General features: G+C 44.4%; 1 protein-coding gene across 1 annotated transcript in view; it reads left to right on the top strand.

Moving 5' to 3' along the window:
* LOC146962455 (fatty acyl-CoA reductase 1) overlaps positions 1–12,165 on the top strand; it is a 61,737-nt gene that overhangs the window by 25,959 nt on the left and 23,613 nt on the right. The gene's annotated exons all lie outside the window — the stretch shown is intronic.

The following is a 12,165-nucleotide window of genomic DNA, read 5'->3' as shown; positions in this document are numbered from 1 at the left end:
TAAAGAACAAATTTGAACTTTGAATTCAACTTTGAATTCAAGAATACCATACCAAGAAAGTTGGGAAAATACTTTTTTGGAGAATATGACTTCTTCTCTTTTGTCTTCTCAAGACTGAATGACACTTAAGAAGGTTTTGTGAATCTGGCCCCTGGTGTTTAATTTTCGGATGTAATCGTTTTTAGGATCTGACCTTACGATATGGATTGAATTTATTGAAATTTCCCACAGAAATTATGAGTTGATTATCGAGCTGGACCTGACCCTGATCTGCAGGGTCACATCAGAGCGTCCTGGTTGATCTGAGTTCAACTTTTTGCAAAAGTCATTCCACTTTCTAAACAGTGAAAATGAAGAAACTCAATAATTTACTCTCATGTTGTCGAAGCACCAAACTGTTTCCTTTCTTCCACTCTGTGACTCTGTGACATGACAGCAAAGTTTTATGGACCTGATCTCCATCATAAAACCCTGAACATCATGGCTCAGTTAATATGTAAAAACCCTGCACAGAGTCGTTTTGTTGAGGAGCCGATTTACAGCGGCATCGAACCTGTGATGGTGACACGTCGCTCTGTGACGAGTGGGCTGTTCATGTTCATTCAAATCACCTCTGGAGAACTGGGCATAGTTCAAAAAAAAGGAGGCGTGTGTTTACAGAGCGATGGAAATTTGCCTGTATTACAGCAGCAGCAGCAGCAGCGGCGGTGATGGCGATGGCGGCGGCAACAGCAGCTGTTGCCATGGTGACAAGGACTTAATGACCCCCGGAGGAGTCCCAACAGTTCATCTGATCTGAGCCTCAAAAACAGAGTCAGAGAGGATGAGGAGGTGAGGATGGAAGAAGAAGATGGAGGAAGGAGAAGAAGGAAGGAGGGAGGGTTACAAATATGTGGTGTCAGCTTTTATCGGCAAAGCATGACTCGACAAAAAAACAAAAAAACAACGACCTCAGATTGAACGTGGTCGTGCAGGATGAGGATTGACGCTGCGTTTGTGTTGATGTGCTGAGAAACAGCTGCTGCTGCTGTTGGCCTCAAACTGTCAGAGCACCTAAGAAAATCACACCTCCTCCTCTCTACAACTCCCCCCCTCCCTCTCTCCATCCCTCATTCTCTCCTTCTCTCTTTCTATCTCCCTCGTTTTAGCATCTATTTTTACTTCCCTCATTGAACTTTTGCCTGCTGATTTCATTATCCCACTCGCTGCTGCCTGTGATCGCTGCAGTTTGAGAATTTGCCCCTTCATTTACCCCAACAGGCTTTTTTTATTTATATCTATTCTATATCTATATTTTTTCCCTTCCCTTTTCTCCGTCACTCACCCTCCATCTGTCGGTGGGTGAGTGAGTGCGTCCAGAATTCACTGGAAACCTCTCGTCGTGTAATTAATTCACTCTGACACACACTAACAGCACAGTAGAGAAGTGTCTGGTAACAACACACAGTAATTTGCTGCACTGCAGAAATGAGGTGAGTGGGCGACACAGGAGAGGAACTGATTAATTTATATATAAAAACCTCATGTTTAAATTGCATGCTCCTCCTTACCTCTGCTGTGGTGTTTAGGACGGAGAATCAAACGTTTCCTTCTGTTGTTGTGACACGTCGGCAACAGGTTCATGTTGTTTGAACAAGAAGACGGGTTTTAATTAACACCACACACACGTCCAAGAAAGTTTTTTTTCCTGGATCAAAACCAAAACATCTCAATTTCAACTAATTAGATACAGATTTCTGAAGGAAGGAGAGGCATTATAACAAGCCAAATAGAAAATGTGCTTCCATTAAATACAGTATTTATCATGATTGAAGCACTTTCACTTGAAATAACCAGAGTAAATAAACTACATGTTGTTAATGGAACAATTAGAGCTGTACCGTGTAATACTAATGATAACAACCTATTTGTTTAGCACTTTTCAATCCAAATAACAAAATACTTCACATGAATCAAATATGAACATCAAAACAAATCACATACTCAGTGTAAATGTTGTTAAAAATACGTCACACAATGAAAGCTTAAGGCCCCTAGACTTCGCAATAACCACTCACCGGTCATTAATCAGTTGGAAGGAAAGTTATATTGACAAGAACTTAATTTCTTTGCTGATTTTAGTATTTTATAGAAGCAAAATGCCAAAAAATGGTTCCAGTTTCCTAATTTTTTAGAAAATATTATAGTTTTTTAAGGTTTTTGATGTCAAGTTGAATGAATGTGTGTTTTTGGACCAATGACAGAACATGAAATTATGTCACATCTACTGGATAATATAGAGAAAACAGCAAATATGGAGAAATAATGGTAGAAAATTTGGTCATTTTTCTTGATAATTGACTTTTCTATTGATTGTCAAAATATTTGCTCAACATTTTTCATTAATCATTTTTGCTTAGTTCATCATTTCAGCCCTATAGTAAGATGTGTTAACCTGGATTAATTGAGCAGTAGCCTATTTGTAGAGTATCAGTTGTAGGTCAATGCTCACAGAGATAAAATGTGATAAGAGTTCATCTCTGTGTCATGAAGATAAGAAAAGATAGAGAAAAAAAAGTGTCGGAGTTTCTGTTTTTCACCAGTTCATTATTTAACTTCATATTCGCTGGTATCGACGTATCATTTATCTCCTGCTGCTGTTTGCACCGTTTCAGCCTCTCAACAACTTTCCCCTCTGGATTTCGACGTCGCTGTAATAGTGTCGTCTGTCAGGACACGGCCTGCATGGCGCTCTGCCAAGTCCACACAGTCACTCATGCTCGCTCGCCGTTCACAAGTGATGTCATTAAATTTCCACGGCCGCAGCCTCAAGTGGCGATTGGTATTCATGGCCGTCCTCGGGTCACTGTTATTCTCCTCAGAACCGGGATAATTCATGAAGGAGAACAGCGGGTTTGTCTCTCGAGTAGCCTCTCGTCTCATCCTTCAAGCCCCGGCCCGGTGTCTTTTCCTACCACCTGTTGCTAGGTAACAACCAGGAGATCTATCCCATGGTGTGTTTTTTTTTTCTCTTTCTCTTTTTCTTTTCTTTTCTTTTTCAAAGGATGCAATCAGGGCCGGCTGCCCCGAGCAGGAAAAGGACAAACACGATAGGAATCTCCCAGTCGGTGTGCATCACTTTGACATTTAAGCAGAGACTCTCTGTGTGGAGACGGACAGACGGACGGACAGTTGGACAGAGGAGACGTTCGGACGCCTGCGGGTCGCGCACTTGATGGCGGTCGGCCTCCTCCGGGTGCACGGGGCGTCTCTCTTGCTCTGTGGCGTCCGTCCTCCCGTCCACCGACAAAGCTGCTGATCTGATCCCAGTTCAGCTCTGAGGCCGAGCAGCTCCGTGGCTCTGCAGGAGCAGGAGGAGGTTCAGATGTCGGCTGCAGGGAGGTGGGAGGAGGGAGGAGGGAGTTTTACCTGTGAGGCAGCAACACTGAGTATCAGAGAGTGTGGAAATACAGTTTAAAAGATGAGTTCTATGGACTAGACAAATGGATTAAAGGGATAGTTCACCCAAAATTGAAATTTCACTCATTATCTACTCACCCTCATGTCGACTAAGGGCTGGGAGAAGTTTCAGAGTCCTCCGTGACTTCTCTGAGTTACAGGGGGTCTCGGCGTAGCAGTGCGTGTCCATATAACGGTTGCAAATGGATACCAACTGTCTTCGTAACAAAAAGACACACCAAAAAACATCCAAATAACCTCCATGCTGCTCGTATGTAATGTCCGTCTTGTATTGAAGCCCCGAAATGCGAAATTGTCCCGAAAAAAAATTAAATAAGTCTATATTTCAAGCTTGTTTGTAGCGGAAGCTTCTCGAAGCTCCTCTTCCCGGTTTGTCCAAATTTGACGAACCGGGAAGAGGAGCTTCCGCTACAAACAAGCTTGAAAAATAGACTTATATTTTTTTTTTTTCGGGACAGTTTTGCATTTCGGGGCTTCAATACAAGACAGACATTACATACGAGCAGCATGGAGGTATTTGGATGTTTTTTGGTGTGTCTTTTTGTTACGAAGACAGTTGGTATCCATTTGCAACCGTTATATGGACATGCACTGCTACACTGAGACCCCCTGTAACTCAGAGAAGCCACGGAGGACTCTGAAACTTCTCCCAGCCCTTAGTCGACAAACATGAGGGTGAGTAGATAATGAGTGAAATTTCAATTTTGGGTGAACTATCCCTTTAATAGTCAAACGTTATTGATGCTGCAAGAACTCCATCCGAGTCTGAATGAAAATCCTTCTGCAAATACTTTCCAGCGCTCGTCGTCTCCTCACAACATCCGCTGATTAAACACAGACTGGATGTTCTAACTGGTTGCCAGTCGGTGAAATCGGCCAAGTGTTTGTTCACCAAACATGTCGTCTAATGGGGCTGGAGCCGAGCCGAGAAGAGCCGAGCCGATCCAGTCGTTCATTGAGCAGATGTTGTGTCGTCGCTTCGGCAAATAAAGAGTTGGCTCAGATTTACAAAGCCGCCGCCATCCCTGAAGTTTTATTAGAGCTCCATTTAGAAAGAACCCAGTCCACAGTCTATAATGTGTTTTAATGATATTTTCATTCTAAATTTAATGATGGATTCAGCATTTATAAATCAAGTGCATGCATAAAGGTGATTAATGATTAATTACATTCCTGACATCTCATAAATAACTGTCTTGTCATACATATAATACTTTATTTATAAATGATGACTCCATCATTTATAATAGATGAAAATACAGTAATTAAATACATCATATATGAGATTATCAATCCAGAATTAAACATTTATAACCGTTTATAAATTGCATGCTGAATGATAACACTTAAGTGTTTCCCTTTATTTTTATCTTTAAAACCCACGTCACGTTCTTTGTTTTCTGCAGAAAGAGAAACTCTACCCGTACCTGCACCTCCGTCACTCAGATCTTATATTTCTGCAGAGCTTCATTCCTTAAATACCAGAGCCGAGCTGAAGCAGCGTCACTGTGGCGTCACTGCTGATGTGCAGGAAATAAACCACTCCTTCGTTTTTGATATGTTTATGTGAAGTTTAAAGTCTGAGGGCTGGTAGGTGAATGTGTTGACACAAAACCTGCAGCGACAGGAAAGAAAAAGATTGAAGTCGTTCGTTCCCGCTCTTCATCTTTTCCCCTCTTGCTGTGAGAGATCATGTGTGTTCCTAGGAAGCGAATGCAGCCGCTGAATTATTGACAGCGGTGCGTTTTAGAGATGCATGGATGCACAGTGGACATGCGGTACGAGGAGATTTATGTACGTGCAGTCGCCCTCGCTCACCCTCTAATTGACTCTGTCCTCCTGCAGCTGACGGCAGCTAAACAAGCTAATTCCCAGCGTTAGTAGAGACTCTCGGTAGATTTATGGGCTCGCATTGCGTGGGGCTTTTTGTGCCGCGTTGTGAAGTTCAAGGTGCGTTTAGGACGGTGCAGCCCGCCACTGCTTTGTGGTTTTCCCAGCCCCTTTTGCCCCATTATCACACTCTGATCCAACATAACCACATCATTGTATTGATTTCCTCTTGTTTGCATCCAGAGCCAGGTGATCTTTCAAGATTTATCGACCGCCGCTGGGTCCAACAGGCAGCAGCTCTTGTGTTTCCACTTGTGGAGTTGATGGAAATTGCTCGCCTGCATTGTTAACAGCGCCGTCTGTCAGAGCGGACACACCTGATTTAAGAAAATCTACGCCTCTTATCCCACCACCCCCACCCCCCGAGCAAGTACAGACCTCTGTTAGCCTGCACATTCCTGATTTATGCCTCATGAGGTAAATCCTGCAGCTAATGTGAGGCGTTCGAGGCGCGTCGGGCTCTGTTAAATCGACGGCTTTCAGGGATGGGGGGGTGAGCGGAGGTGACTTGGCATTAGCTGCGTGGAGTCGAGTGCTTACCGCTCAGAGACGGCAACTGAACGGGAGAGGGAGAAGGGAGGGAAGGGAGGGAGGGAGGGAGGGATTGCGACTGCCAGCCTGGCACACTGCACAAGCATTTGCTGCTCATCTGTGGTCGGTTGTCATGCGATACAGCAGGCGAGCAGACTGAGAGGCAACCAGTAGCCCCACAACTCCTCCCCGGAGACGGGGACAAGAGGGAACTGATGCTTTTGCGTATAATTAGGCCGCAAATTAACTCCAGTTTATGAAGCAAATTAGCACATTAAAATGTCGCTGGTGAAGTCATTAAGGCAGAGCAGACATGCCTCAGTTCTGCCAGGTGTCTCTCTCTCCCTCTCTCTCTGCAGTCATGTCAGGATGCTTTTTTGTTTTGTTTTTTTTACCTCCATTACTGTGGCCGCTGTGACCTCACGCATCAGGAGTGATATTAATCTCCTTCCATCAGGGGGGGAGGACACATGTTTATCCACCACATCTGCTGGTAATGCTGTATTTATACATGACTGTGAATGTTAGAGAGACGGACGTGGCGACTCTGAATGTGGCTTTAATGTGTCTTGCTTTATTCATTGTTGAGTTGATTGTATCGAAAGGGAACAGCAGTGGGCCGACAACGGAGCCCTGGGGAACGCCAAATGGAAATTTCAATAAAGCGTAGACTGTAAATAGAGATTGTTTTAATGTCACACACAGGCGTCTGAAGAGTGGTTATGAAGCTCAGAGTGGGCTGCTGACCCATCGCCATCTTGGCAGTGTGTAACTCCGCCCATCTAATCCAAAAATAGGCAAAGAGGTGGAGCTTGTGAGGAGCGGAGACATTGGTGTGTGCCAGCTTGTTGGAAACGATCACTCACCTGTCACTCAGTGGCCACACCTCTAGTTACAGTATGTATAGCTAAATGTCCGCTCTTGTGGACAAGTTGTGACCTGCACATTCATCACGCTATGAGATAATAACAGAATCTGTCTCGTAACGTTCTGTTATTATCTCATAGCGTGGTGAATGTGCAGGTCACAACTTGTCCACCAGAGCGTTTTGGAGTTGTTGGATTGTGTATTTGATGAGTTTGATTAAGGAAACCAAGACATTCCATTAGCCTCCTTAGCGTAGCTCTGAGCAGCTCGCCGCTCTGCTCCGCCGTTCTAAAAATAGCTTGCACCGACAATTAAAGGTAACAAACCTACTGCTATGACTAAAGGGATTATGGCAATGGGCCAATGTAGTTATTGGATTATCTGTGAAGGCTGGAGGAAAACAAAGCGAATCAACAAGTGGATCTTAATGAGGTGTAAAATGTGTTCCCGTGTTTCCTCGTCCTCACGTGATTGTTTGGCCTTTAGTTGATTAGTGTATGTGGGGACTGGGGGTTATTGATCATGGTTAAGATGAATGAAGCCCTGCTTTTTGTCTGAAACAAGGTGAAAGGTGTGGGAGAGGTTTCTGGATCAGGTGTCGGGACAGACGAGAAGCTGCTCTCCATATCGTCGAGGATTGTGTTCATCAAGATTAGGACCCGCTGCAGTTTCGTCCTTCAGATAAAAATCAGTTTGTTTCCACTGCGATGCCTGTGAGACATGGTTTTTTGTTGCTTGTCAGAACAACGATCAATATTGTGGTAGATGGAAAGGAATCACACTCCGGCTGGTGGGTGGACAGTAAGACGTTTCTGCGTGGTAACAGTGCACCTTGGGCTCTTGTGTTATCTTCGTCCCTGTGCAGCTCTGTTCAGAGGGCAGAACAAAACACTAAGACTTAAGGGCCTGTCAGTCATCTCTCAATAACCCTTTAAATGGTGAACGCATCCAGCTGGACTGGACTTGATAAAGATTTGACTTGATTTTGATCAACCAAGAAAGGACAAGGCTTTAATTTCCTAGATTGACAACTCACCATATCGACTTAATGGCGATGCCGACGTCAAAGGTTCTTTATATGGTCCAATAGAGGCCAAGAAGTATTTCAGTCTTGGCTCATTCCTTGTGGTATTTTTTTATAAGAACACAAAGGTTTCTGCAGCACACATCATAAACTCAGTCTTACTTCTGTCCATTTTTACTCTCAGAGGGTTTTAAAGTCTCCTCGACGGGGCGTGACGTCGCTGTCTGAAAGACTGGAATGCGATGCCACTGACGCACCAAATGCCAAACCCCAGAAACTACATTTGCCGTCACTGTAAACCTCATTAGTCTGCTGCTCCATATTGATCGTTTTTCAATTGAATTGTGTGTACAGTGAGACAGCAGAGCCAGACGTAAGAAGAAGCAGAAGACGAAGACCCTCCATTTTCATTAGTTTGCTTTAATGATCTTTTCCCCTCAATCCTTGATCTCAATCCAAAGCGCATCACTGCAGATAGTGGTACCGCAAGATAAAGCATCAAGATTTTGTGCTTCAGTCTAAGTTTGTTTGTCTTTTTTGCTGATGCAAGATGCAACGTTTTAAAACTAATGGTTCGCCTCTGAGGGTTTTGTGTGCAGGAGCAGCGTTTATATATCTAGTGGCACAGGCTGGTTAAATCTGTCTTTCCTGCCACTGGGAGGCTCTGAGGGAGGCAAGGACATGGATGGATTGAAGACAGGGTGAAGACAAGTAGAGATGAGCCCTTTTTTTTTTCTCCTTAATATGCTAAGAGCCCCGGGGTTTAGTCTTGTCTGTCCTTCTACACAGCCTCCCATGAGACTTCTCGCATTTCTGACTTCTCCTTAGGCTTAGCGTTTTATCCTTTTAGTCTGGGGCCTCGTCTTTTTGACAGATGGGGAAAAAGAACCTGCCTAGTATCTGTAAAAAAAATAAAAAGGTATCTGAATCCTCACGCTAATGCTCATTGTCGATGCTCCTGGAGGAGTTGTGGTCATGGTAATATCTTTTTTGTAAAAACTTGTCTTTTTCCCCTTCCTTTTGTTAAAAAAACCTGCTCACAACCTATTATTCGACTAATTTAAACAGTGCGTGTCAGGAAATGGAGGTCAGCGCTGAGGGTGCAACTGTTAATTGCTTCTGTCTGACACACTTTGGCAACGCTTCCACAGCTACAGTAAATTTTCCGGCCTGTTTGCCTCCGATTTGGCGGCGGTCGGCAAACTGGAGTCCAAAGAGGTGCAATGTACAGATGCTGAGGAGAAACAAGAGCAGGGTGGATGCTGGTTTGTTTTTTACATAAACACAATTATGAAGCAGGTTTTCCGTGTGTTTGTTTAGATACTGAACCTTTTCACAAACTGTTGGTTATGCCTAAAGCAATTTGCGGGACTAATGGGTTCAGCTACGTTGGAAACCCTCCCAAGACCGTCATCATATGGGGTTGAGATGCAGTTATGAGAGAGACAAACTGTTTTTCTTTACATGAAGTTAAGTGAGTGTCAAATTGTTTCAGAAAGGTAAGAAAACTCCCTGGACACAGTTTGCCCCCAACGGTAGCATTGGGAAGTTGTGGAGAAAATGGGTTTCAGACCTTCAGGGATTTGAGAAGCACTTTGTTTGAAGGATACTGACCTGTTATAAGTCCTCAGTGGGAGTCAAAGAAGTCGTGCTACACCTCTGAAAAGTGTGAAGAGCAGGGCCATCATTAGCTGTGACCTGACCTATGCGGACTTTCTCCTAAAGACCAGGCGGAGTTGACATTTTGGGACCAATGAATATTTTAGACGGTGTGAAAAAAGAAGAAAAAAAAACTTGTTCCCGCTGCTCCTTTCACCAGCTCCTTGTGGCCTTTGTGCCTCCTCCACTCTTTACGCCTCCACATCGGTGACAGCCAGAGCTGGAGGTGTATTGTTTTGGGGTTTTCTGTACGTCCATCCATTCGTCCCGCCTTGATGGAACTTGGGACCCACGGATGAACTGACTTTTAGATTTTGCTGCAAAACACTTTCAAGACTTCACACAGCAATTATGACACAATTTCATACAAATAATCAGCACTTTATTGGACTAAACAGGAGTGTGACCTTTCTTTTTCTTTCTCTCGCTATCATCACTTCAGTCCAGGGGCGAAGGGGGCCGAGGAAAGAGTGGAAGCCCCAGTTAAAGGGCAGTCAGTGAGAAGACAGGCAGCTTAAATGGCATCTCGGGTTGCCGGGCTGAAAGGAAAGTGCCATTAGTGTTGGGTTTCTGTGAAAGTCCACAGAGCGGATACTTCAAGCACTCTTGATGGGAGATTTATTGCTCTCCGGGTCTTTAAAAGTGGTAGGAGAGGACAAATGGTGACCACATGTAGAGGCCATCGTTTTACAGGTTAAAGCGAAGCAGAGTCAGGAGGTGAACTGGCTTTATACAGTAGACAACCCCGATCGCCGCTTGCTTCAAGGACACGACTTTGTTTGACCAAAAACAAGATGCATGACCAGAAACACTTGGTGGTTACACAGCAGGAAAGGTTGCGGTGACGTTCTCCGCTTGCAGCAGCAGCAGCGTTGGGGAGGAAAGAGGGGAGGGGTGGGGGTTAGTACGACGAACTGGTCGACTATTGTCTTCCTGCACAAGGCAGTTTGCTCATTGATGCCCGTGGGCCGGAGAAGGGTGCAGTGGTAAATGCGAGCGATGGAAGGCTGGCACAAGACCACTTATCATCCAAAGAGGCCTTTTTACAAAAACAACCCCACAGTCCCACAATGCCATTCTCTGCCCGCGTCCACAACAAAGAGCCCTCTGAAGCCCACAGTGTACGGCCCCATTCACCCTCCTGACCCTGATGCACTCGCTCCTTTTGTGGGACTTTCTATGGTTTTTACTTCGGCTCATGGGAGCTACACTGGTCTAACAGCCGTGCTGCTATTTTTATACAGCATGGTGGTGGTGGTAGTACAGTAGTGGAGCGAGAACGTACCCAGAAAACATTACATTTTTTTTAAATCTCTCAAGTGCACAGTGAGTGATATCCCTGTGTGGAGTGAATGAAGGGGAATTTCAAAAAGCAGTTTTGCACAACTGACTGTTGCGGTTGCAGATAAGAGTGAAGTGAGCAGCTGGCAGAGGAATGAGAAACTCCTCGGAGCCTGCATGGAGCCGCACGTGGAGTCAAGTTCACAGGCCGAGCGGAGCGGCTGCAGACTGAGGATCTCAGTGACTTTATCTGCTGCGTAATGTGTCTCATGAAGCCGAGTTATTACCTCATGTTTGCCAAGTGCTTTAACTTACTTTAACAAGCACTTAAACTGACCTTGCAGAAATGAAATTATTTGACTTGCAAATCTCTTTAAAGGGATAGTTCAACATTTTGGCAAATTGGCCCATTGCCATAATCCCTATAGTTTTAGCAGCACATTATGTTAATATGACAGATGTTCCAATTACTTACAGGTTTTATATATAACGTTTGCATATGATTTTATTACTTATGTATATATAGAAATTCATTCTATGCACATTTATTACATTTTTCTATTTGGATACCGGCAAATATCAAACTATCACTTAAATGTACCAATGTGAAAATTAGATTTTAAAGGGATAGTTCAACATTTTGGCTAATTGGCCCATTGCTATAATCCCTATAGTCATAGCAGTAGGTTCGTTACCTTTAATTGTCGGTGCAAGCTGTTTTTAGAACGGCGGAGCAGAGCCACGAGATGCTCAGAGCTATGCTATGGAGGCTCATGGGATTTCTTGGTTTCCCTCATCAAACTCATCAAATACACAATCCAACAACTCCACAACGCTCTGGTGGACAAGTTGTGACCTGCACATTCACCACGCTACGAGATAATAACAGAACGTTACGAGACAGAGTTGTTTTAGAGGTAAATTCATGCAAAATACTATGATAAACATGATGCAGGTTGTATCAGGCTGACAAGGTGAACTCACGCCTCCTAGTTCATCTAGCCGCCCCTCATTTAATTAAACACTGTAGTAACCTTTTGACAGTCAGGAGCGCAGAGCTCAGTGTGTTGTGGTGAAAACCAACTCTCTCTTGTTTCAGTGCTGATTTGCAGAAGTGGTTAACAGCGCCGTCAAACCTCAGGACTGACAATCACAGGAGCGTAGCGGCGGTTTCTTCATGAAACATGTGCTAATTCTGGGGACGTTTTAAGACGTGAGCGACTCCCAAAAGGCCTCGGTGATGACATCCATCCCAGATGCCCCTTCTTCTTCTTCATCTTCTTCTTCTTTTTGATTGACAGTGTCACTCTGCTCTTGAACCTGATGTGACGGGTCCTGAACACTCGACTCGGGGCTACAAGACGAGTTCACATGCTCTTCCTCTTCTTCCTCTTCTAGGTCAAACTCCCTCCGCACGCTTTACCCACAAGGTTTTGCAGCTTGAGAGCGACCGC

Source organism: Trachurus japonicus, chromosome 23 (assembly GCF_045865225.1).
Source record: "Trachurus japonicus isolate A0001 chromosome 23, Traja_1.0".
In the NCBI taxonomy this organism is placed as follows: domain Eukaryota; kingdom Metazoa; phylum Chordata; class Actinopteri; order Carangiformes; family Carangidae; genus Trachurus; species Trachurus japonicus.
This window is presented reverse-complemented; position numbering and strand designations above follow the sequence as displayed.